Source organism: Phyllobates terribilis, unplaced genomic scaffold (assembly GCF_046119375.1).
Source record: "Phyllobates terribilis strain yellow unplaced genomic scaffold, ASM4611937v1 Scaffold_8__6_contigs__length_399053987, whole genome shotgun sequence".
In the NCBI taxonomy this organism is placed as follows: Eukaryota; Metazoa; Chordata; class Amphibia; order Anura; family Dendrobatidae; genus Phyllobates; species Phyllobates terribilis.
This window is the reverse complement of record NW_027362768.1, coordinates 393,683,390-393,708,126: the sequence shown is the minus strand read 5'-3', so window position 1 is coordinate 393,708,126 and position 24,737 is coordinate 393,683,390.

Here is a 24,737-nt window from a genome sequence, read left to right as displayed (position 1 = left end):
ATATACTGAGGGGGGAGCTATATGCTGAGGGGAGAGCTATATGCTGAGGGGGGGCTCTATATGCTGAGGGGAGAGCTATATGCTGAGGGGAGAGCTATATACTGAGGGGGGAGCTATATGCTGAGGGTAGAGCTATATACTGAGGGGAGAGCTATATGCTGAGGGGGGAGCTATATGCTGAGGGGGAGCTATATACTGAGGGGGAGAGCTACATACTGAGGGGAGAGCTATATACTGAGGGGGGCTCTATATGCTGAGGGGGGCTCTATATGCTGAGGGGGGCTCTATATGCTGAGGGGGGCTCTATATGCTGAGGGGGGCTCTATATGCTGAGGGGAGAGCTATATACTGAGGGGGGCTCTATATGCTGAGGGGGGCTCTATATGCTGAGGGGGAGAGCTATATGCTGAGGGGGAGAGCTATATGCTGAGGGGGGGCTCTATATGCTGAGGGGGAGAGCTATATGCTGAGGGGAGAGCTATATGCTGAGGGGGGAGCTATATGCTGAGGGGGGAGCTATATGCTGAGGGGGGAGCTATATGCTGAGGGGGGAGCTATATGCTGAGGGGGGCTCTATATACTGAGGGGAGAGCTATATGCTGAGGGGAGAGCTATATGCTGAGGGGAGAGCTATATGCTGAGGGGGGCTCTATATGCTGAGGGGGGCTCTATATGCTGAGGGGAGAGCTATATGCTGAGGGGGGAGCTATATGCTGAGGGGAGAGCTATATGCTGAGGGGGGCTCTATATGCTGAGGGGAGGGCTATATGCTGAGGGGGGAGCTATATGCTGAGGGGGGAGCTATATGCTGAGGGGGGAGCTATATGCTGAGGGGAGAGCTATATACTGAGGGGGGAGCTATATGCTGAGGGGGGAGCTATATGCTGAGGGGAGAGCTATATGCTGAGGGGGGAGCTATATGCTGAGGGGGGAGCTATATGCTGAGGGGGGCTCTATATGCTGAGGGGAGAGCTATATACTGAGGGGGGAGCTATATGCTGAGGGGGGAGCTATATGCTGAGGGGGGAGCTATATGCTGAGGGGAGAGCTATATGCTGAGGGGAGAGCTATATGCTGAGGGGGGAGCTATATGCTGAGGGGGGAGCTATATGCTGAGGGGAGGGCTATATGCTGAGGGGAGAGCTATATGCTGAGGGGAGAGCTATATGCTGAGGGGGGAGCTATATGCTGAGGGGGAGAGCTATATGCTGAGGGGAGAGCTATATGCTGAGGGGAGAGCTATATGCTGAGGGGAGAGCTATATGCTGAGGGGGAGCTATATACTGAGGGGAGAGCTATATACTGAGGGGGGCTCTATATGCTGAGGGGAGGGCTATATGCTGAGGGGAGGGCTATATGCTGAGGGGGGAGCTATATGCTGAGGGGGGAGCTATATGCTGAGGGGAGAGCTATATACTGAGGGGAGAGCTATATACTGAGGGGAGGGCTATATGCTGAGGGGGGCTCTATATGCTGAGGGGGAGAGCTATATACTGAGGGGGGCTCTATATGCTGAGGGGGAGAGCTATATGCTGAGGGGAGGGCTATATGCTGAGGGGAGAGCTATATGCTGAGGGGGAGAGCTATATACTGAGGGGAGAGCTATATGCTGAGGGGGGAGCTATATGCTGAGGAGAGAGCTATATGCTGAGGGGGGGCTCTATGTGCTGAGGGGGGCTCTATGTGCTGAGGGGGGCGCTATGTGCTGAGGGGGGCGCTATGTGCTGAGGGGGGTGCTATGTGCTGAGGGGGGCGCTATGTGCTGAGGGGGGCGCTATGTGCTGAGGGGGGCGCTATGTGCTGAGGGGGGCGCTATGTGCTGAGGGGGGAGCTATGTGCTGAGGGGGGCTCTATATACTGAGGGGGGAGAGCTATATATTGAGGGGGGAGCTATATACTGAGGGGGAGAGCTATATACTGAGGGGTGCTCTATATACTGAGGGGAGAGCTATATGCTGAGGGGAGAGCTATATACTGAGGGGGAGGGCTATATACTGAGGGGGAGGGCTATATACTGAGGGGGAGGGCTATATACTGAGGGGAGGGCTATATACTGAGTGGGGCTCTATACTGAGGGGGAGCTATACACGTGAGGGAGGAGCTATACACGTGAGGGGGAAGCTATATAGTGAGGGGAGAGCTATATACTGAGGGGGGCTCTATATACTGAGGGGAGAGCTATATGCTGAGGGGGGAGCTATATACTGAGGGGGGAGCTATATACTGAGAGGAGAGCTATATACTGAGGGGAGAGCTATATGCTGAGGGGGAGAGCTATATACTGAGGGGTGCTCTATATGCTGAGGGGAGGGCTATATGCTGAGGGGGAGCTATATGCTGAGGGGGAGCTATATGCTGAGGGGAGAGCTATATGCTGAGGGGGGCTCTATATGCTGAGGGGAGAGCTATATACTGAGGGGTGCTCTATATACTGAGGGGAGAGCTATATGCTGAGGGGAGAGCTATATGCTGAGGGGAGAGCTATATGCTGAGGGGGGCTCTATATACTGAGGGGTGCTCTATATACTGAGGGGAGAGCTATATACTGAGGGGTGCTCTATATACTGAGGGGAGAGCTATATACTGAGGGGGGCTCTATATACTGAGGGGAGAGCTATATACTGAGGGGAGGGCTATATACTGAGGGGAGGGCTATATACTGAGGGGGGCTCTATATACTGAGGGTGGCTCTATATACTGAGGGGGGCTCTATATACTGAGGGGGAGAGCTATATACTGGGGGGAGAGCTATATACTGAGGGGGAGAGCTATATACTGAGGGGGAGAGCTATATACTGAGGGGGAGAGCTATATACTGAGGGGGAGAGCTATATACTGAGGGGGAGAGCTATATACTGAGGGGGAGAGCTATATACTGAGGGGGAGAGCTATATACTGAGGGGGAGAGCTATATACTGAGGGGGAGAGCTATATACTGAGGGGGAGGGCTATATACTGAGGGGGAGGGCTATATACTGAGGGGGAGGGCTATATACTGAGGGGGAGGGCTATATACTGAGGGGGAGGGCTATATGCTGAGGGGGAGAGCTATATGCTGAGGGGGAGAGCTATATACTGAGGGGGAGGAGCTATATACTGAGGGGGAGAGCTGTATGCTGAGGGGAGAGCTGTATGCTGAGGGGAGAGCTATATGCTGAGGGGAGAGCTATATGCTGAGGGGAGAGCTATATACTGAGGGGAGAGCTATATACTGAGGGGAGAGCTGTATGCTGAGGGGAGAGCTGTATGCTGAGGGGAGAGCTGTATGCTGAGGGGAGAGCTGTATGCTGAGGGGAGAGCTATATGCTGAGGGGAGAGCTATATGCTGAGGGGAGAGCTATATGCTGAGGGGAGAGCTATATACTGAGGGGAGAGCTATATACTGAGGGGTGCTCTATATACTGAGGGGAGAGCTATATACTGAGGGGAGAGCTATATACTGAGGGGAGGGCTCTATATACTGAGGGGAGAGCTATATACTGAGGGGAGGGCTCTATATACTGAGGGGGGCTCTATATACTGAGGGGGGCTCTATATTCTGAGGGGGCTCTATATACTGAGGGGGAGAGCTATATACTGAGGGGGAGAGCTATATACTGAGGGGGAGAGCTATATACTGAGGGGGAGAGCTATATACTGAGGGGGAGAGCTATATACTGAGGGGGAGAGCTATATACTGAGGGGGAGAGCTATATACTGAGGGGGAGAGCTATATACTGAGGGGGAGGGCTATATACTGAGGGGGAGGGCTATATACTGAGGGGGAGGGCTATATACTGAGGGGAGGGCTATATACTGAGTGGGGCTCTATACTGAGGGGGAGCTATACACGTGAGGGAGGAGCTATACACGTGAGGGGGAAGCTATATAGTGAGGGGAGAGCTATATACTGAGGGGGGCTCTATATGCTGAGGGGAGAGCTATATGCTGAGGGGGGCTCTATATGCTGAGGGGAGAGCTATATGCTGAGGGGAGAGCTATATACTGAGGGGAGAGCTATATACTGAGGGGAGAGCTATATGCTGAGGGGGAGAGCTATATGCTGAGGGGAGAGTTATATGCTGAGGGGAGAGCTATATACTGAGGGGAGAGCTATATGCTGAGGGGGAGAGCTATATGCTGAGGGGAGAGCTATATACTGAGGGGGAGAGCTATATGCTGAGGGGAGAGCTATATGCTGAGGGGGAGAGCTATATGCTGAGGGGGAGAGCTATATGCTGAGGGGAGAGCTATATGCTGAGGGGAGAGCTATATGCTGAGGGGAGAGCTATATGCTGAGGGGAGAGCTATATACTGAGGGGGGCTCTATATACTGAGGGGGCTCTATATACTGAGGGGAGAGCTATATGCTGAGGGGGGCTCTATATGCTGAGGGGAGAGCTATATGCTGAGGGGAGAGCTATATGCTGAGGGGAGAGCTATATGCTGAGGGGGGCTCTATATGCTGAGGGGGGCTCTATATGCTGAGGGGGGCTCTATATGCTGAGGGGGGCTCTATATGCTGAGGGGGGCTCTATATGCTGAGGGGAGAGCTATATACTGAGGGGGGCTCTATATGCTGAGGGGAGAGCTATATGCTGAGGGGGGAGCTATATGCTGAGGGGGGCTCTATATGCTGAGGGGGGCTCTATATGCTGAGGGGAGGGCTATATGCTGAGGGGAGGGCTATATGCTGAGGGGAGGGCTATATGCTGAGGGGAGGGCTATATGCTGAGGGGAGAGCTATATGCTGAGGGGAGGGCTATATACTGAGGGGGGCTCTATATGCTGAGGGGAGAGCTATATGCTGAGGGGGGAGCTATATGCTGAGGGGAGAGCTATATACTGAGGGGGGCTCTATATGCTGAGGGGAGAGCTATATGCTGAGGGGAGAGCTATATGCTGAGGGGAGAGCTATATGCTGAGGGGAGGGCTATATACTGAGGGGGGCTCTATATGCTGAGGGGAGAGCTATATGCTGAGGGGAGGGCTATATACTGAGGGGGGCTCTATATGCTGAGGGGAGAGCTATATGCTGAGGGGGAGAGCTATATGCTGAGGGGATAGCTATATACTGAGGGGGGCTCTATATGCTGAGGGGAGAGCTATATGCTGAGGGGGGCTCTATATGCTGAGGGGAGAGCTATATGCTGAGGGGAGAGCTATATGCTGAGGGGGGAGCTATATACTGAGGGGGGCTCTATATGCTGAGGGGAGAGCTATATGCTGAGGGGAGAGCTATATGCTGAGGGGAGAGCTATATGCTGAGGGGAGGGCTATATACTGAGGGGGGCTCTATATGCTGTGGGGAGAGCTATATGCTGAGGGGGGAGCTATATGCTGAGGGGAGAGCTATATACTGAGGGGGGCTCTATATGCTGAGGGGAGAGCTATATGCTGAGGGGAGAGCTATATGCTGAGGGGAGAGCTATATGCTGAGGGGAGAGCTATATGCTGAGGGGGGAGCTATATGCTGAGGGGAGAGCTATATGCTGAGGGGGAGAGCTATATGCTGAGGGGAGAGCTATATGCTGAGGGGAGAGCTATATGCTGAGGGGAGAGCTATATACTGAGGGAGAGAGCTATATACTGAGGGGGGAGCTATATGCTGAGTGGGGCTCTATACTGTGGGAGGAGCTATACACTTGAGGGAGGAGCTATACACGTGAGGGGGGAAGCTATATAGTGAGGGGAGGGCTATATGCTGAGAGGAGAGCTATATGCTGAGGGGAGAGCTATATGCTGAGGGGAGGGCTATATGCTGAGGGGAGAGCTATATGCTGAGGGGGGCTCTATATGCTGAGGGGGGCTCTATATGCTGAGTGGGGCTCTATACTGTGGGAGGAGCTATACACTTGAGGGAGGAGCTATACACGTGAGGGGGGAAGCTATATAGTGAGGGGAGGGCTATATGCTGAGAGGAGAGCTATATGCTGAGGGGAGAGCTATATGCTGAGGGGAGAGCTATATGCTGAGGGGAGAGCTATATGCTGAGGGGAGAGCTATATGCTGAGGGGGGCTCTATATGCTGAGGGGAGAGCTATATGCTGAGGGGAGAGCTATATGCTGAGGGGGGAGCTATATACTGAGGGGAGAGCTATATGCTGGGGGAGAGCTATATGCTGAGGGGAGAGCTATATGCTGAGGGGAGAGCTATATGCTGAGGGGGGCTCTATATGCTGAGGGGAGAGCTATATGCTGAGGGGAGAGCTATATGCTGAGGGGGGAGCTATATACTGAGGGGAGAGCTATATGCTGGGGGAGAGCTATATGCTGAGGGGAGAGCTATATGCTGAGGGGAGAGCTATATGCTGAGGGGGGCTCTATATGCTGAGGGGAGAGCTATATGCTGAGGGGAGAGCTATATGCTGAGGGGAGAGCTATATACTGAGGGGAGAGCTATATGCTGAGGGGGGCTCTATATGCTGAGGGGAGAGCTATATGCTGAGGGGAGAGCTATATGCTGAGGGGAGAGCTATATGCTGAGGGGGGCTCTATATGCTGAGGGGAGAGCTATATGCTGAGGGGAGAGCTATATGCTGAGGGGGGAGCTATATACTGAGGGGAGAGCTATATGCTGAGGGGGAGAGCTATATGCTGAGGGGAGAGCTATATGCTGAGGGGGGAGCTATATGCTGAGGGGAGAGCTATATGCTGAGGGGAGAGCTATATACTGAGGGGGGCTCTATATACTGAGGGGAGAGCTATATGCTGAGGGGGGAGCTATATACTGAGGGGGGAGCTATATGCTGAGGGGAGAGCTATATGCTGAGGGGAGAGCTATATGCTGAGGGGGAGAGCTATATGCTGAGGGGGGAGCTATATGCTGAGGGGAGAGCTATATGCTGAGGGGGGAGCTATATGCTGAGGGGGAGAGCTATATGCTGAGGGGGGAGCTATATGCTGAGGGGGAGAGCTATATACTGAGGGGAGAGCTATATGCTGAGGGGGGAGCTATATGCTGAGGGGGAGAGCTATATGCTGAGGGGAGAGCTATATGCTGAGGGGGAGAGCTATATGCTGAAGGGGAGAGCTATATGCTGAGGGGGGAGCTATATGCTGAGGGGGAGAGCTATATGCTGAGGGGAGAGCTATATACTGAGGGGGGAGCTATATGCTGAGGGGGGAGCTATATGCTGAGGGGGAGAGCTATATGCTGAGGGGAGAGCTATATGCTGAGGGGAGAGCTATATGCTGAGGTGGGAGCTATATGCTGAGGGGGAGAGCTATATACTGAGGGGAGAGCTATATGCTGAGGGGAGAGCTATATGCTGAGGGGAGAGCTATATGCTGAGGGGAGAGCTATATACTGAGGGGAGAGCTATATACTGAGGGGGAGAGCTATATGCTGAGGGGAGAGCTATATGCTGAGGGGAGAGCTATATGCTGAGGGGAGAGCTATATGCTGAGGGGAGAGCTATATGCTGAGGTGGGAGCTATATGCTGAGGGGGAGAGCTATATACTGAGGGGAGAGCTATATGCTGAGGGGGGAGCTATATGCTGAGGGGGAGAGCTATATGCTGAGGGGAGAGCTATATACTGAGGGGGGAGCTATATGCTGAGGGGGGAGCTATATACTGAGGGGGGGAGCTATATGCTGAGGGGAGGGCTATATGCTGAGGGGAGGGCTATATGCTGAGGGGAGGGCTATATGCTGAGGGGAGGGCTATATGCTGAGGGGAGGGCTATATGCTGAGGGGGGCTCTATATGCTGAGGGGGGCTCTATATGCTGAGGGGAGGGCTATATGCTGAGGGGGGAGCTATATGCTGAGGGGAGAGCTATATACTGAGGGGGGCTCTATATACTGAGGGGGGCTCTATATACTGAGGGGGCTCTATATACTGAGGGGGGGAGCTATATGCTGAGGGGAGAGCTATATGCTGAGGGGGGCTCTGTATACTGAGGGGAGAGCTATATGCTGAGGGGGGCTCTATATGCTGAGGGGGGCTCTATATACTGAGGGGGGCTCTATATACTGAGGGGAGAGCTATATACTGAGGGGAGAGCTATATACTGAGGGGAGAGCTATATGCTGAGGGGAGAGCTATATGCTGAGGGGGGAGCTATATGCTGAGGGGAGAGCTATATGCTGAGGGGGAGAGCTATATGCTGAGGGGGGCTCTATATGCTGAGGGGGGCTCTATATGCTGAGGGGGGCTCTATATGCTGAGGGGAGAGCTATATACTGAGGGGGGCTCTATATACTGAGGGGAGAGCTATATGCTGATGGGAGAGCTATATGCTGAGGGGAGAGCTATATGCTGATGGGAGAGCTATATACTGAGGGGGGAGCTATATGCTGAGGGGGAGAGCTATATGCTGAGGGGGAGAGCTATATACTGAGGGGGAGAGCTATATACTGAGGGGGAGAGCTATATGCTGAGGGGAGAGCTATATGCTGAGGGGAGAGCTATATACTGAGGGGGAGAGCTATATACTGAGGGGGAGAGCTATATACTGAGGGGAGAGCTATATGCTGAGGGGGAGAGCTATATACTGAGGGAGAGAGCTATATACTGAGGGGAGAGCTATATGCTGAGGGGGGCTCTATATGCTGAGGGGAGGGCTATATGCTGAGGGGAGAGCTATATACTGAGAGGAGAGCTATATACTGAGGGGAGAGCTATATGCTGAGGGGGAGAGCTATATACTGAGGGGTGCTCTATATGCTGAGGGGAGGGCTATATGCTGAGGGGGAGCTATATGCTGAGGGGGAGCTATATGCTGAGGGGAGAGCTATATGCTGAGGGGGGCTCTATATGCTGAGGGGAGAGCTATATACTGAGGGGGGCTCTATATACTGAGGGGGAGAGCTATATACTGAGGGGGGCTCTAGATACTGAGGGGAGAGCTATATACTGAGGGGGGCTCTATATACTGAGGGGAGAGCTATATGCTGATGGGGGCTCTATATGCTGAGGGGAGAGCTATATGCTGAGGGGGAGAGCTATATACTGAGGGGGGCTATATATACTGAGGGGAGAGCTATATGCTGCGGGGGGCTCTATATACTGAGGGGAGAGCTATATGCTGAGGGGAGAGCTATATGCTGAGGGGGGAGCTATATGCTGAGGGGAGAGCTATATGCTGAGGGGAGAGCTATATGCTGAGGGGAGAGCTATATGCTGAGGGGGGCTCTATATGCTGAGGGGAGAGCTATATGCTGAGGGGAGAGCTATATGCTGAGGGGGGCTCTATATACTGAGGGGAGAGCTATATGCTGGGGGGGGCTCTATATGCTGAGGGGAGAGCTATATGCTGAGGGGAGAGCTATATACTGAGGGGGGCTCTATATGCTGAGGGGAGAGCTATATGCTGAGGGGAGAGCTATATGCTGATGGGGGCTATATGCTGATGGGGGCTCTATATGCTGAGGGGGAGAGCTATATACTGAGGGGGGGCTCTATATACTGAGGGTGAGAGGGCTATATACTGAGGGGGAGCTATATGCTGAGGGGAGAGCTATATGCTGAGGGGAGAGCTATATGCTGAGGGGAGAGCTATATGCTGAGGGGGGCTCTATATGCTGAGGGGAGAGCTATATGCTGAGGGGAGAGCTATATGCTGATGGGGGCTCTATATACTGAGGGGGGCTCTATATGCTGAGGGGAGAGCTATATGCTGAGGGGAGAGCTATATACTGAGGGGGGCTCTATATGCTGAGGGGAGAGCTATATGCTGAGGGGAGAGCTATATGCTGATGGGCGTTCTATATACTGAGGGGAGAGCTATATGCTGAGGGGAGAGCTATATGCTGATGGGGGCTCTATATACTGAGGGGGGCTCTATATACTGAGGGGGGAGCTATATGCTGAGGGGAGAGCTATATGCTGAGGGGAGAGCTATATGCTGAGGGGGGAGCTATATGCTGAGGGGAGAGCTATATACTGAGGGGGGCTCTATATACTGAGGGGGGCTCTATATGCTGAGGGGAGAGCTATATGCTGAGGGGAGAGCTATATGCTGAGGGGAGAGCTATATGCTGAGGGGGGCTCTATATACTGAGGGGAGAGCTATATACTGAGGGGGGCTCTATATGCTGAGGGGAGAGCTATATGCTGAGGGGAGAGCTATATGCTGAGGGGGAGAGCTATATGCTGAGGGGGAGAGCTATATGCTGAGGGGGAGAGCTATATGCTGAGGGGAGAGCTATATGCTGAGGGGGGAGCTATATACTGAGGGGGGCTCTATATGCTGAGGGGAGAGCTATATGCTGAGGGGGGCTCTATATGCTGAGGGGGGCTCTATATACTGAGGGAGAGAGCTATATGCTGAGGGGGAGAGCTATATGCTGAGGGGGAGAGCTATATGCTGAGGGGGAGAGCTATATGCTGAGGGGGAGAGCTATATGCTGAGGGGAGGGCTATATACTGAGGGGGAGAGCTATACGCTGAGGGGAGAGCTATACGCTGAGGGGGGAGCTATATGCTGAGGGGGGAGCTATATGCTGAGGGGAGAGCTATATGCTGAGGGGGGCTCTATATGCTGAGGGGGGGAGCTATATACTGAGGGGAGAGCTATATGCTGAGGGGAGAGCTATATGCTGAGGGGGAGAGCTATATGCTGAGGGGAGAGCTATATGCTGAGGGGGGCTCTATATGCTGAGGGGGGGAGCTATATACTGAGGGGAGAGCTATATGCTGAGGGGAGAGCTATATGCTGAGGGGGGCTCTATATGCTGAGGGGGGGAGCTATATACTGAGGGGAGAGCTATATGCTGAGGGGAGAGCTATATGCTGAGGGGGAGAGCTATATACTGAGGGGAGAGCTATATGCTGAGGGGAGAGCTATATGCTGAGGGGAGAGCTATATACTGAGGGGGGAGCTATATGCTGAGGGGAGAGCTATATACTGAGGGGAGAGCTATATGCTGAGGGGGGAGCTATATACTGAGGGGAGAGCTATATGCTGAGGGGGGAGCTATATGCTGAGGGGGAGAGCTATATGCTGAGGGGAGAGCTATATGCTGAGGGGGAGAGCTATATGCTGAGGGGAGAGCTATATGCTGAGGGGGGAGCTATATGCTGAGGGGAGAGCTATATGCTGAGGGGAGAGCTATATGCTGAGGGGAGAGCTATATGCTGAGGGGGAGCTATATGCTGAGGGGAGAGCTATATGCTGAGGGGAGAGCTATATGCTGAGGGGGGAGCTATATGCTGAGGGGAGAGCTATATGCTGAGGGGAGAGCTATATACTGAGGGGGAGAGCTATATGCTGAGGGGGGAGCTATATGCTGAGGGGGAGAGCTATATGCTGAGGGGAGAGCTATATGCTGAGGGGAGAGCTATATGCTGAGGGGAGAGCTATATGCTGAGGGGGAGAGCTATATACTGAGGGGAGAGCTATATGCTGAGGGGGGAGCTATATACTGAGGGGAGAGCTATATGCTGAGGGGGGAGCTATATGCTGAGGGGGAGAGCTATATGCTGAGGGGAGAGCTATATGCTGAGGGGGAGAGCTATATACTGAGGGGAGAGCTATATGCTGAGGGGGGAGCTATATACTGAGGGGAGAGCTATATGCTGAGGGGGAGAGCTATATGCTGAGGGGAGAGCTATATGCTGAGGGGGAGAGCTATATGCTGAGGGGAGAGCTATATGCTGAGGGGGGAGCTATATGCTGAGGGGAGAGCTATATGCTGAGGGGAGAGCTATATGCTGAGGGGGAGAGCTATATGCTGAGGGGGGAGCTATATGCTGAGGGGGAGAGCTATATGCTGAGGGGAGAGCTCTATATGCTGAGGGGGAGCTCTATATGCTGAGGGGAGAGCTATATGCTGAGGGGAGAGCTATATGCTGAGGGGAGAGCTATATGCTGAGGGGAGAGCTATATGCTGAGGGGAGAGCTATATGCTGAGGGGAGAGCTATATGCTGAGGGGGGAGCTATATGCTGAGGGGGAGAGCTATATGCTGAGGGGAGAGCTATATGCTGAGGGGGGCTCTATATGCTGAGGGGAGAGCTATATGCTGAGGGGAGAGCTATATGCTGAGGGGAGCTCTATATGCTGAGGGGGCTCTATGTACTGAGGGGGCTCTATATACTGAGGGGGGGAGCTATATGCTGAGGGGAGAGCTATATACTGAGGGGGGCTCTATATACTGAGGGGAGAGCTATATGCTGAGGGGAGAGCTATATGCTGAGGGGAGAGCTATATACTGAGGGGAGGGCTCTATATGCTGAGGGGAGAGCTATATACTGAGGGGCGCTCTATATACTGAGGGGGAGAGCTATATGCTGAGGGGAGAGCTATATGCTGAGGGGAGAGCTATATGCTGAGGGGAGAGCTATATGCTGAGGGGAGAGCTATATGCTGAGGGGGGAGCTATATGCTGAGGGGGGGAGCTATATGCTGAGGGGAGAGCTATATGCTGAGGGGGAGAGCTATATGCTGAGGGGAGAGCTATATACTGAGGGGAGGGCTATATGCTGAGGGGGGAGCTATATGCTGAGGGGAGAGCTATATGCTGAGGGGGAGAGCTATATGCTGAGGGGAGAGCTATATACTGAGGGGAGGGCTATATGCTGAGGGGGGAGCTATATGCTGAGGGGAGAGCTATATGCTGAGGGGAGAGCTATATGCTGAGGGGAGAGCTATATGCTGAGGGGAGAGCTATATGCTGAGGGGAGAGCTATATACTGAGGGGAGAGCTATATGCTGAGGGGAGAGCTATATGCTGAGGGGAGAGCTATATGCTGAGGGGAGAGCTATATGCTGAGGGGGAGAGCTATATGCTGAGGGGAGAGCTATATGCTGAGGGGAGAGCTATATGCTGAGGGGAGAGCTATATGCTGAGGGGAGAGCTATATGCTGAGGGGGGCTCTATATGCTGAGGGGAGAGCTATATGCTGAGGGGAGAGCTATATGCTGAGGGGAGAGCTATATGCTGAGGGGAGAGCTATATGCTGAGGGGAGAGCTATATGCTGAGGGGAGAGCTATATACTGAGGGGGAGAGCTATATGCTGAGGGGAGAGCTATATGCTGAGGGGAGAGCTATATGCTGAGGGGAGAGCTATATGCTGAGGGGGGGAGCTATATGCTGAGGGGAGGGCTATATGCTGAGGGGGGCTCTATATGCTGAGGGGAGAGCTATATGCTGAGGGGAGAGCTATATGCTGAGGGGAGAGCTATATGCTGAGGGGAGAGCTATATACTGAGGGGAGAGCTATATGCTGAGGGTGTGAGGGTCGTGATGACATTCCACTCGTCCTCCAGTCACTCCAAATTAAGGCTATGAGCATGGGTCAACCATTCAAAGAATGAGTCAGACAACAAGCTGGTTCAAGCTCAGAGCATGCTCAAAAGACTACTACAGACAACGTTCTCAGCAATGTTCTGTGTTTATTCCTACATACACAAACCTAAATACACTACATAATGGGGAGGGGAAAGGGGTTGTCCGGGGCGGGGTAAGCCATGAAAGTCCAGTGTCTGGCCACTCCTGATTGGTCCACATCTCCTTATCTCAGTCTCTGGGCAGATATTGCAGCCGTCAGCTTATAATCTTGTTTCGTTTCTCTGAAATAAGTCTTGGCAACACTGGAACTGTCTTAGTTTAAGTTTCGATTTGAGTAATATGTAGCAAGGAAAGCTTATTGTTATAAGACACAAAATGGTGGTTAGTACATTAGCAAAAAAGCGTATAAAAGTTACAAAAATATATATTCTCTTTTACCCCGACATTCCCCCCTAAACACTAAGCTTTCCCTTGCTTCGGGGCCTTTGAGACTGTCCATGTGTGGGGAGAGGGGAGGTGGATTTCTTCACCCAATCATCTTAGAAGCTGCCCCCTTATGGGACGCCCCCAGACAATCGAGCCCTATCCTGGGTGACACATGGAGTTCTCCCAACTGTCCCTAAACTAAATCTCTCAATTGAACTTTGTCATGGGGGGGCTGGTCAGGCTTGTTCAAAGGAGTGTATTTCTCCATATCTTCTCTTGATTCAGAAAGGTCCCGGAGGTTGGGACAGCATTGGTTATATTTTTCCTGTATAAGGGGACTATGCAGCACAGGACCACCAGGCCCAATACTAGTACACCTCCCATTACTAGACAAACTTGTTGGAGGAATCCCTTGAGCCCTCCCAACCAACCTGAGAAGAAGGAGGTATCTACCCCTGTGTGGTAGCTGTCCACTCTGGGACAGACAGTAAGCATATGGAAAGGATATAGAAGAAGGTAGTCATCTTTTATAGACTCGTTCTGTCTCTCTTGCAGTGGGAGGCGTGAATCCAGGTGCTCTTGCCCTCAAGCTTCAGAGCCGTCGGGGTGGTGAGAAGCACAGTGTACGGTCCCTCGAACCGCGGCTGGAGGCAGTCTTTCCGGACAAACTTCTTCACATACACTAGATCGCCTGGGGTGAAATCATGTACTGCATCACCTGTGGATTCTGGGAGAGAAGCAGATACTGGAGAGCGGGTGTTAGTCAATTCTCTAGACAAGGCAATCACAAATTTTACCACTCTATCATGTGTTTCAGACAACTCTTGGGGCCTAATCTCTCCTATCTTGGGTGGGGTCCCAAACAAAATTTTATAGGGAGTCAGCCCATGTTTGGCCTGAGGAGTGTGTGTGATATGATACAGTACTATAGGGAGTAGGTCGGGCCAGGGGAGGGGATGATCTTAGGTCATTTTCAAGAGCTGGGTCTTGAGTGTGGAATTCATTCTCTCCACTTTGCCTGAACTGGCAGGATGGTATGGAGTGTGGAGGCCCAAATCTGTTCCCAACATGTTCCAGAGTTCTTCGTAGATATTTGCTGTGAAAGCTGGTCCTTGATCCGATTCTATGACTTGGGGAACTCCAAATCTGTAGACAATTTCGGTGATCAGTTTCTTGGCTGTGACTTTAGCAGTCATGTTGACAACCGGTTAGGCCTCGGGCCAGGCTGAGAACATATCCACGGCTACCAAAACGTACTCCTATTTTCCTGCTTTAGGCATTTGGATATGGTCGACTTGTATTCTCTGCCAAGGGTAGTCTGGTTTAGCCAGGTGTTGGAGAGGGACCCGTGCCGCACACGTTGGGTTGCAGGTAGCGCAGACAGAGCAGGATTTTGAGTACACAGTCACAGTGGAAGAGATTCCGGGTGCAAAGTACAGTTTCTTGATTCATGCCAAGGCTTGATTCTTTCCTCTGTGTGTAGGCCCGTGAGCCCATGCTGCCACAGCTGAGTACATGCGTCTAGGCAAGCAAGGCTTCCCATCCACTTGGTAAAGAGTCGAGTTGACCTTTGAATCTTTGCGACCTGCCAGCACAGCTCCTGCCGCTTTCCATTGCTTGACTTCTTCAGTGGGGGGTCTTCTTTTGTTCCTCACACAATTTTTCTTCAGGCATCCTGACCCCCCTGGATTCCACTCGTGTCTCCGCTGGACTTGTATGGTCTTCCGCCGGCTGTTCTTTGGCTCTTGCTCTAGTGAGCGCCACAGCTACGGTTTGCAGGGTTTCCCCCATCTCTTCTTCCTTTTCCTGCCACTTTGATGACACAGTCTCCACTGCTGCAGTCTTGGCTGCTTGGTCAGCTAGGTGGTTGCCCCTGGCTTCTCTGGATTCTAGTCTTCCATGAGCCTTGACCTTGATAACAGCAACCTGAATGGGTAGTTCCAGGGCCTTCATTAGGGCCTTAATCCATGAGACATGTTTCACTGGTGTACCTGCAGCTGTGATGAATCCTCTAGACTTCCACAAGAGTCCAGAATCATTGCAAATTCCATGTCCATACCTGGAATCGGTATATATATATTCGCCTTTGTTCCTGCTGCCAGGTGGCAGGCCTCTGTGAGAGCCACAAGTTCAGCTTCTTGTGCAGACATGTATGGTGGTAGAGCTTCAGCCTTGAGGACTGTTAGGTCCGTTGTGACAGCATATCCCGTGTGGAACTTCCCTTGAGGGTCTGCGAAACGGGATCCATCAGTCCATAGGTGCAAGGCAGGGTCTGCGAGCGGATGTGCCACCATATTCTCTGGAGCAGAAGTCTCTTCCTGCAAAATTTTTATACAATCATGAGGTTCCACCAATGGACCTTCACCCTCTTCACCTTCCCCCCTAGAAGGTGGAAGCAAAGTGGCAGGATTGATAGTCAGACATCTGGTAAATGTTATATTGGAGGGCAACAATAGGGAACACTGCAGCCGCAGGTGTCTTTGGTTGGTTAGATGTTTCGGAGATGTTTGTTGCAGAACAGCTGAGAGATCATGTCCGGCCTGTATAACTAGATCATGTCCAAGGATGATATCAGCTGACTTGTCAAGGAGGATGTGAGCAGCGTGGACCGCCTTAAGGCACGTGGGGGCAGTTCGGGCGACAGGGTCCAGGCGGGCTGAGTAGTAGCCCAAAGGCCGATACTCAAGATCATAGCGTTATGCTAGAACTCCAGAGGCATGACCTTCCGATTCCGAGACAAAGAGGTGAAATGGCTGAGTATAGTCTGGTAAGCCCAAGGCCGGGGCAGAGACAACAGCCTGTTTAAGGCGGTCAAAACATAGTCTGTGTTGATGAGAAACACGTGGATCTTCAGCATGAAGCCAAACTGAGCCTTCATTCTTGAGACAGTCGTACAGAGGTTGCATGAGCTTTGAGGCATCAGGGATCCATTGCCTGCAGTAAGTGATGAGGCCAAGGAAAGTCTGCATAGCGGAGTAGGTGGTTGGGAAGGTGATATCCATGATGGCTTGTTTTCTTTCTTCAGTCAGATGTCTAGCACCTTGTGATATACAATGTCCGAGGAAAATGACCTTGGGCAGACACCATTGGACTTCGCCTTTCGAGACTTTACAGTTTGCTGAGTGAAGAAACCAGAGAAGGGATGCTGACATCTCTGGCAAATTTTCTTCAGTGCCACAGAGTAAAAGATCATCCACATACTGTAGAAGGGTGACCTGAGGGTTCTCTTGAACCCATGGCTCCAGAATAGACTTCATAGAATGAGTGAATTGGTTAGGAGAGTTCTGGGCTCCTTGTGGAGTCCTGGTCCATGTAAGCTGTACTCCTTGAAAGGTGAAGGCAGAAAGAAACCACGAATCTTCATGTAAGGGTATACTGAAGAAGGCGTTGGCCAGATCTAACACCGTAAACAAGGTGGCCGTTGGAGGCACCTGAGACAAGAGGGTGTTTGGGTTGGGTACCACTGGAGTTTCTAAAATGGTAGCTGCATTGACGGCTCTGAGATCCTGAACCAACCGGTATCTTGGAGGCTCTCCCGGAGCGGTTTTCTTTTTTACAGGAAAGAGGGGTGTATTGCATGGAGATACACATCTGACAAGGACTCCTGATTCCAGGAGGGAAGCGATTTGGGTACCCAAGCTTTGTTCTTGTGCAGCCTTGAGGGGGTATTGTGGCAACCGTGGGTACCTGTGTCCAGGCTTGAGGTGTACTCGGACCGGGGGAACCTGCAGGAGGCCGACGTCCTCTGGACCACAGAGAGTGAGGGAACTGTGAGATATCAAGAAGAGTGTGAGGTTGTATGGTCATCATCATGAGAGGGAAGGCTTTAAGAACACAGCGGTCTTCAGTCCCTTGTTCGGAATGAGGGTCCCGCAAAAGAAGCTCCATACCATGGTTTCCGAAGGTAATTGTTGCCTTCATCCGCTCTAAGAGATCGGCTCCCAACAGATTGACAGGGCAAGTTTCAGAGACCAAGAATCTTGTGAGTACTCCGGTGAACGGTCCTGCAGACACAGGGACTGTGAGTGGAGAGGAAATATGTTGGCCTTCCACCCCAACACAGGTGAGGGTATCTGGTGATAGGGATACAGAAGGAGGGAGCTGTGCAGAGGAAATGACAGATGTGGCCGCCCCAGTGTCCACCAGGAACTCCAGTGGTTGATGGTCCACCTGTAAAGTGACAGTCCCACAGGCGGCCGTGAGATGCGTAGCCGGGAAAGTGGACACTGGTTGACCGAGCCGTCATTGGCGTGGATGAGATGGTTCACGGGAAGGTCCATGGTTGTGTGGACCGTCACGGAACGACCGGTCATGGTACTGTCTGCGGGTTGGACAGTCTCTGAGGATGTGGTCAAGGCTACCACACTCCCAACACAACATTCGTCCTTCAGAATCACGAGATTGTCTTCTATTTCTGGATGGTCCCTTGTCATCTCTTCTGTCTTGTTTTCTATATGTGGGAGGAGTATCATCACCTGTGCCTTTAACCATTACCCACTTGATTCCATGTTGGTTGCCAGGGGGTGGGTAGCTTTCTTAAGCTTGATATACCATGGCAGGAGCGGTTTTCTTCTTTGGCTTAGTATCCTTTTCCATTTTTAGCATTGATTTTTGGAAAGCTTTAACGATGTCCACCGCGTCGTTGAAAGAAGAAGAACGAATCTCGGGCCGTACTCTCAGGACTTCATCTCTGAGAGCGTTTTAGGCCATCTACTAGGGCCTGAACCAACAGGGCGGCCTGCGTCTTGATGTGAGGACTGTATCCGAGATCCTCAAAATGCATGCTGAGTCTTGCAGCATATCTTTCCACAGATTCATCAGGGTCTTGTTGAACATCTTGTACAGACCCAGCTTGATCTGACAAGCGATCCTGAGCCCAGGCCTTTAACTGTTTCATGTATTCTAGGCCGGATTCATACGTACTAAGAGATCCTGCTTTTGTGGAATCCATGGCCTTTTCGATAGTAGGCAAGAAATATTCCTTGGCCTTCACAGATGTGATACCTGCCAAATCAGCCCCGGTTGCACCATAAATGGCTCTGGTTGTGTCCAAGCGTCTAGCATACTGCATGGGAGATTTATCGGGATCAGGAAGCTTTGAGACCAGAGTGTCTACTTGTACTGGGGTAAAGGGTTGATATTTAATCATCCCTAAAGGTCCAGGAACTTGTTGAGGACCGGGCAGCGTCGCTTGTTCCTTGGTGGTGTTTGGGGTGGCCGCTAGGGAGGATTCTTCAGGCAACAGAACCGCATTGGGAATCGGTGTCGGGGAGGAGGTTGCCACTAGTAGCTCAAGGGCCAAAGGCATAGCAACATGAACTGCTGGACTACGGACACAGACAATGCGTATCGAGTCCAATCCATGAGGGAGGGTCTCTATGCCTTCCTTGAGGGCCAGTACGTGTTCCTCCATGCACGGCCCGAGTGGGTAGCCGAAAATTCCAGAAGATATGAGTGGTATCGCTAAAGTGCGTCTGGGCATATCCTGATGACTCAATTTTCCTGCATGAAGGAGTACTGAACGGATGGTAGATGCGAGAGTGGAACGTGACTCTTCAGGGTTCCGGGAGTCATAAATAGGACCCACTGCATGTATGATGACATCAGCGGGCAGTCTACCCGCACGGGTGACTAAGGTCTGGCCTTGTGAAAGCTCTCCGTTTTCGGCTAAGTGAGCCTGGCATTCTGTAGCCAGAGTAGAACCAGCAGCAAGGGAAATTTTGCGAGCCAATCCTCCAACATGGCTCATACAGGTGTTTGCAGGGTTGACTATGGCCCCCACCCGATGTGTAAGGATGTCACCATAGCCTATTGACAGAGTGACAGGGCGTCCTGATGGGTCTACTAGATTACGGGAGCGGCAGGGGTCCCAAACTTCTGAGAGGCTGGGGGGTGGTGTTCTTTCAGCAGTTGCTTGGAGCAAGGGCCGGAGTACGGGTAATGGATGTGGGGTGAAGGATGCCATAGGAGACGTATGGGGTAAAGGAGGAGGGGGGGCTGGAGTATCTTGAGCCCATCCCTCATCTGGCTCCGTATCGTCTTGAGTAACAGTATGTTGGCGGAGGGAGAGCAGTCTGGCCTGAAATTCTGGGGAGTTGAGGAGGATATCCCCAGGGTTGTGGGTGACTCCCATAGGAAACAGGGGAAGCGTCTCAGCATCGTGGACTGGAGCAGAGGGTGTCACATTAGTTTCAGATGGGTGCTCTGGGACTGCGGGCTTTTCCACCTGTGCTGGTGGCTGGTAATATGCACCGGACGGATCTAGTAGTGGATATAGGCCGGATTTGTTGTTGGCACCATTATAGGGCGGTGGCTGAGGGCTCGGTGTAGTGACAGGCATCAAAGGTGCAACGGCCATTTTGGGGGCACATAACAAATCACAGTCTGCAGCTTTCATGTATCCGAACAAAGGCTCGGCATTCTCTGTCCCCCCCACACCATCTACCTCTTTCCAGCCTTCAGACTTCAAATCACTCGCTACTCTAAGATGTGCTTGAGCCTGGTGCAGAAGTCCTCACCCAGCTTTCCCAATTTCTGTGTAACATATTCTTTCTACACTGAAAACTAAAGCCTGCCTGTACTGGATAAGCTTATCATGTTATACAAATTCCTAACATTCTTCTTGCCTTCTTGCCTTCCCGTAACTCCACTAATTGGCTTAACTCCCACAGCAGCATTCCGCAACTTACGAGATCTTTCAAATTTGAATATAAGCAACATTTTCTAATAGAATGCAATGATCTGTCGCGACTCAGATCACTGGTGCAGTCCACAGGTCGCCACTCCTCAGTGTAGAGCACACCTCAATACACTGATGAGATAGAGAGACACCTCAATCTAACTCCTTTCCTAGCCTTGAATGGCGACTTTACAGTGCGACTCACCATGGCACCCTGACTACAGGTCACCACCCGTCAGTGTAGAGACACCTCAATACACTGATGAGATAGAGAGACACCTCAATCTATCTCCTTTCCTACCACGGCACCACCCGACAGTGTAGAGACACCTCAATACACTGTTTCCTAACCTTGACTTTACAGCAGTGTCTGTGTTAGACGAAGAGCACTCCTCAATTCGTCACAGATTCTGACAGCACAACACCTCCTTATGAGGTTTCTCTGTATAAGACGAAGAGTACACCTCAATTCGTCACAGATTCTTTCTCCCTTACACTACAATTCAGGAATGCTTTGAAACCTCGACTATCAGTTACGGGAGGCAGCTATCTAAAGAGAGTTCAGTGACCGGAGGAGGAGGAGATGGTGTTCACACGAGCACGCGCAGGCATGCGACGTCACTCGTTTTAACACTTGCTGGTTCAGGACGTGGTGCGGGACGCCTGAGGTCTCACCACTCGACCGATCACCCACCCAGATCCAACCTGACAACCCAACAGGAACCGCTGCGGCTGACACACAGGCAAGTGAGACATATAAAATACATCTCAACTTACCGTGTTCGATGGAGGTTGATCAGGCCTCAAATTCAGCCACCGCGGTCACCACCAGGGAAATCAGCGATATGGGTCCGGGAGGGTGGCGTACCGCTAGCCACGCCCCACGTTGGGCGCCATTTGTGAGGGTCGTGATGACATTCCACTCGTCCTCCAGTCACTCCAAATTAAGGCTATGAGCATGGGTCAACCATTCAAAGAATGAGTCAGACAACAAGCTGGTTCAAACTCAGAGCACGCTCAAAAGACTACTACAGACAACGTTCTCAGCAATGTTCTGTGTTTATTCCTACATACACAAACCTAAATACACTACATAATGGGGAGGGGAAAGGGGTTGTCCGGGGCGGGGTAAACCATGAAAGTCCAGTGTCTGGCCACTCCTGATTGGTCCACATCTCCTTATCTCAGTCTCTGGGCAGATATTGCAGCCGTCAGCTTATAATCTTGTTTCGTTTCTCTGAAATAAGTCTTGGCAACACTGGAACTGTCTTAGTTTAAGTTTCGATTTAAGTAATACGTAGCAAGGAAAGCTTATTGTTATAAGATACAAAATGGTGGTTAGTACATTAGCAAAAAAGCGTATAAAAGTTACAAAAATATATATTCTCTTTTACCCCGACAAGGGGAGAGCTATATACTGAGGGGGGAGCTATATACTGAGGGGGGGAGCTATATACTGAGGGGGGAGCTATATACTGAGGGGGGAGCTATATACTGAGGGGGGAGCTATATACTGAGGGGAGGGCTATATGCTGAGGGGGGCTCTATATGCTGAGGGGGGCTCTATATACTGAGGGGAGGGCTATATACTGAGGGGGGCTCTATATACTGAGGGGGGCTCTATATACTGAGGGCGGCTCTATATACTGAGGGGGGGGAGCTATATACTGAGGGGGGCTCTATATACTGAGGGGGAGAGCTATATACTGAGGGGGGCTCTATATGCTGAGGGGAGAGCTATATACTGAGGGGGGCTCTATATGCTGAGGGGAGAGCTATATACTGAGGGGAGAGCTATATACTGAGGGGAGAGCTATATACTGAGGGGGGCTCTATATACTGAGGGGGCTCTATATACTGAGGGGAGGGCTATATACTGAGGGGGGCTCTATATACTGAGGGGGGGAGCTATATACTGAGGGGGGCTCTATATACTGAGGGGGGCTCTATATACTGAGGGGGGCTCTATATACTGAGGGGAGAGCTATATACTGAGGGGGGCTCTATATACTGAGGGGGGAGCCATATGCTGAGGGGGGCTCTATATGCTGAGGGGAGGGCTATATACTGAGGGGGGCTCTATATACTGAGGGGAGAGCTATATACTGAGGGGGGCTCTATATACTGAGGGGGGCTCTATATACTGAGGGGGGAGCTATATACTGAGGGGGGGAGCTATATACTGAGGGGGCTCTATATACTGAGGGGGGCTCTATATACTGAGGGGGGCTCTATATACTGAGGGGGGGCAGCTATTTACTGAGGGGGGGCAGCTATTTACTGAGGGGGGGCAGCTATATACTGAGGGGGGGAGCTATATACTGAGGGGGGGAGCTATATACTGAGGGGGGGAGCTATATACTGAGGGGGGGAGCTATATACTGAGGGGGGGAGCTATATACTGAGGGGGGGAGCTATATACTGAGGGGGGGAGCTATATACTGAGGGGGGGAGCTATATACTGAGGGGGGGAGCTATATACTGAGGGGGGGAGCTATATGCTGAGGGGGGAGCTATATGCTGAGGGGGGCTCTATATACTGAGGGGGGCTCTATATACTGAGGGGGGGAGCTATATACTGAGGGGGGGGCTATATACTGAGGGGGGGGCTATATACTGAGGGGGGGGCTATATACTGAGGGGGGGGCTATATGCTGAGGGGGGCGCTATATACTGAGGGGAGGGCTATATACTGAGGGGGGGGCTATATGCTGAGGGGGGCTCTATATACTGAGGGGAGGGCTATATACTGAGGGGAGGGCTATATACTGAGGGGGGGGCTATATGCTGAGGGGGGCTCTATATACTGAGGGGAGGGCTATATACTGAGGGGGGGCTATATGCTGAGGGGGGCTCTATATACTGAGGGGAGGGCTATATGCTGAGGGGGGCTCTATATACTGAGGGGAGGGCTATATACTGAGGGGGGCTCTATATACTGAGGGGGGAGCTATATACTGAGGGGGGCTCTATATACTGAGGGGGGCTCTATATACTGAGGGGGGCTCTATATACTGAGGGGAGAGCTATATACTGAGGGGGCTCTATATACTGAGGGGGGCTCTATATACTGAGGGGGGGAGCTATATACTGAGGGGGGCTCTATATACTGAGGGGGGGAGCTATATACTGAGGGGGGCTCTATATACTGAGGGGGGCTCTATATACTGAGGGGAGAGCTATATACTGAGGGGAGAGCTATATACTGAGGGGGGCTCTATATACTGAGGGGGGAGCTATATGCTGAGGGGGGCTCTATATGCTGAGGGGAGGGCTATATACTGAGGGGGGCGCTATATACTGAGGGGGCTCTATATACTGAGGGGAGAGCTATATACTGAGGGGAGGGCTATATACTGGGGGGGCTCTATATAGTGAGGGGGGGAGCTATATAGTGAGGGGGGGAGCTATATAGTGAGGGGGGGAGCTATATATACTGAGGGGGGGAGCTATATATACTGAGGGGGGGGAGCTATATATACTGAGGGGGGGAGCTATATATACTGAGGGGGGGGAGCTATATATACTGAGGGGGGGGGAGCTATATATACTGAGGGGGGGGGAGCTATATATACTGAGGGGGGGGAGCTATATATACTGAGGGGGGGGAGCTATATATACTGAGGGGGGGGAGCTATATATACTGAGGGGGGGGAGCTATATATACTGAGGGGGGGGAGCTATATATACTGAGGGGGGGAGCTATATATACTGAGGGGGGGGAGCTATATATACTGAGGGGGGGGAGCTATATATACTGAGGGGGGGGAGCTATATATACTGAGGGGGGGGAGCTATATATACTGAGGGGGGGGAGCTATATATACTGAGGGGGGGGAGCTATATATACTGAGGGGGGGGAGCTATATATACTGAGGGGGGGGAGCTATATATACTGAGGGGGGGGAGCTATATATACTGAGGGGGGGGAGCTATATATACTGAGGGGGGGGAGCTATATATACTGAGGGGGGGGAGCTATATATACTGAGGGGGGGGAGCTATATATACTGAGGGGGGGGAGCTATATATACTGAGGGGGGGAGCTATATATACTGAGGGGGGGGAGCTATATATACTGAGGGGGGGAGCTATATATACTGAGGGGGGGGAGCTATATATACTGAGGGGGGGAGCTATATATACTGAGGGGGGGGAGCTATATATACTGAGGGGGGGGAGCTATATATACTGAGGGGGGGGAGCTATATATACTGAGGGGGGGGAGCTATATATACTGAGGGGGGGGAGCTATATATACTGAGGGGGGGGAGCTATATATACTGAGGGGGGGGAGCTATATATACTGAGGGGGGGAGCTATATATACTGAGGGGGGGGGAGCTATATATACTGAGGGGGGGGAGCTATATATACTGAGGGGGGGGAGCTATATATACTGAGGGGGGGGAGC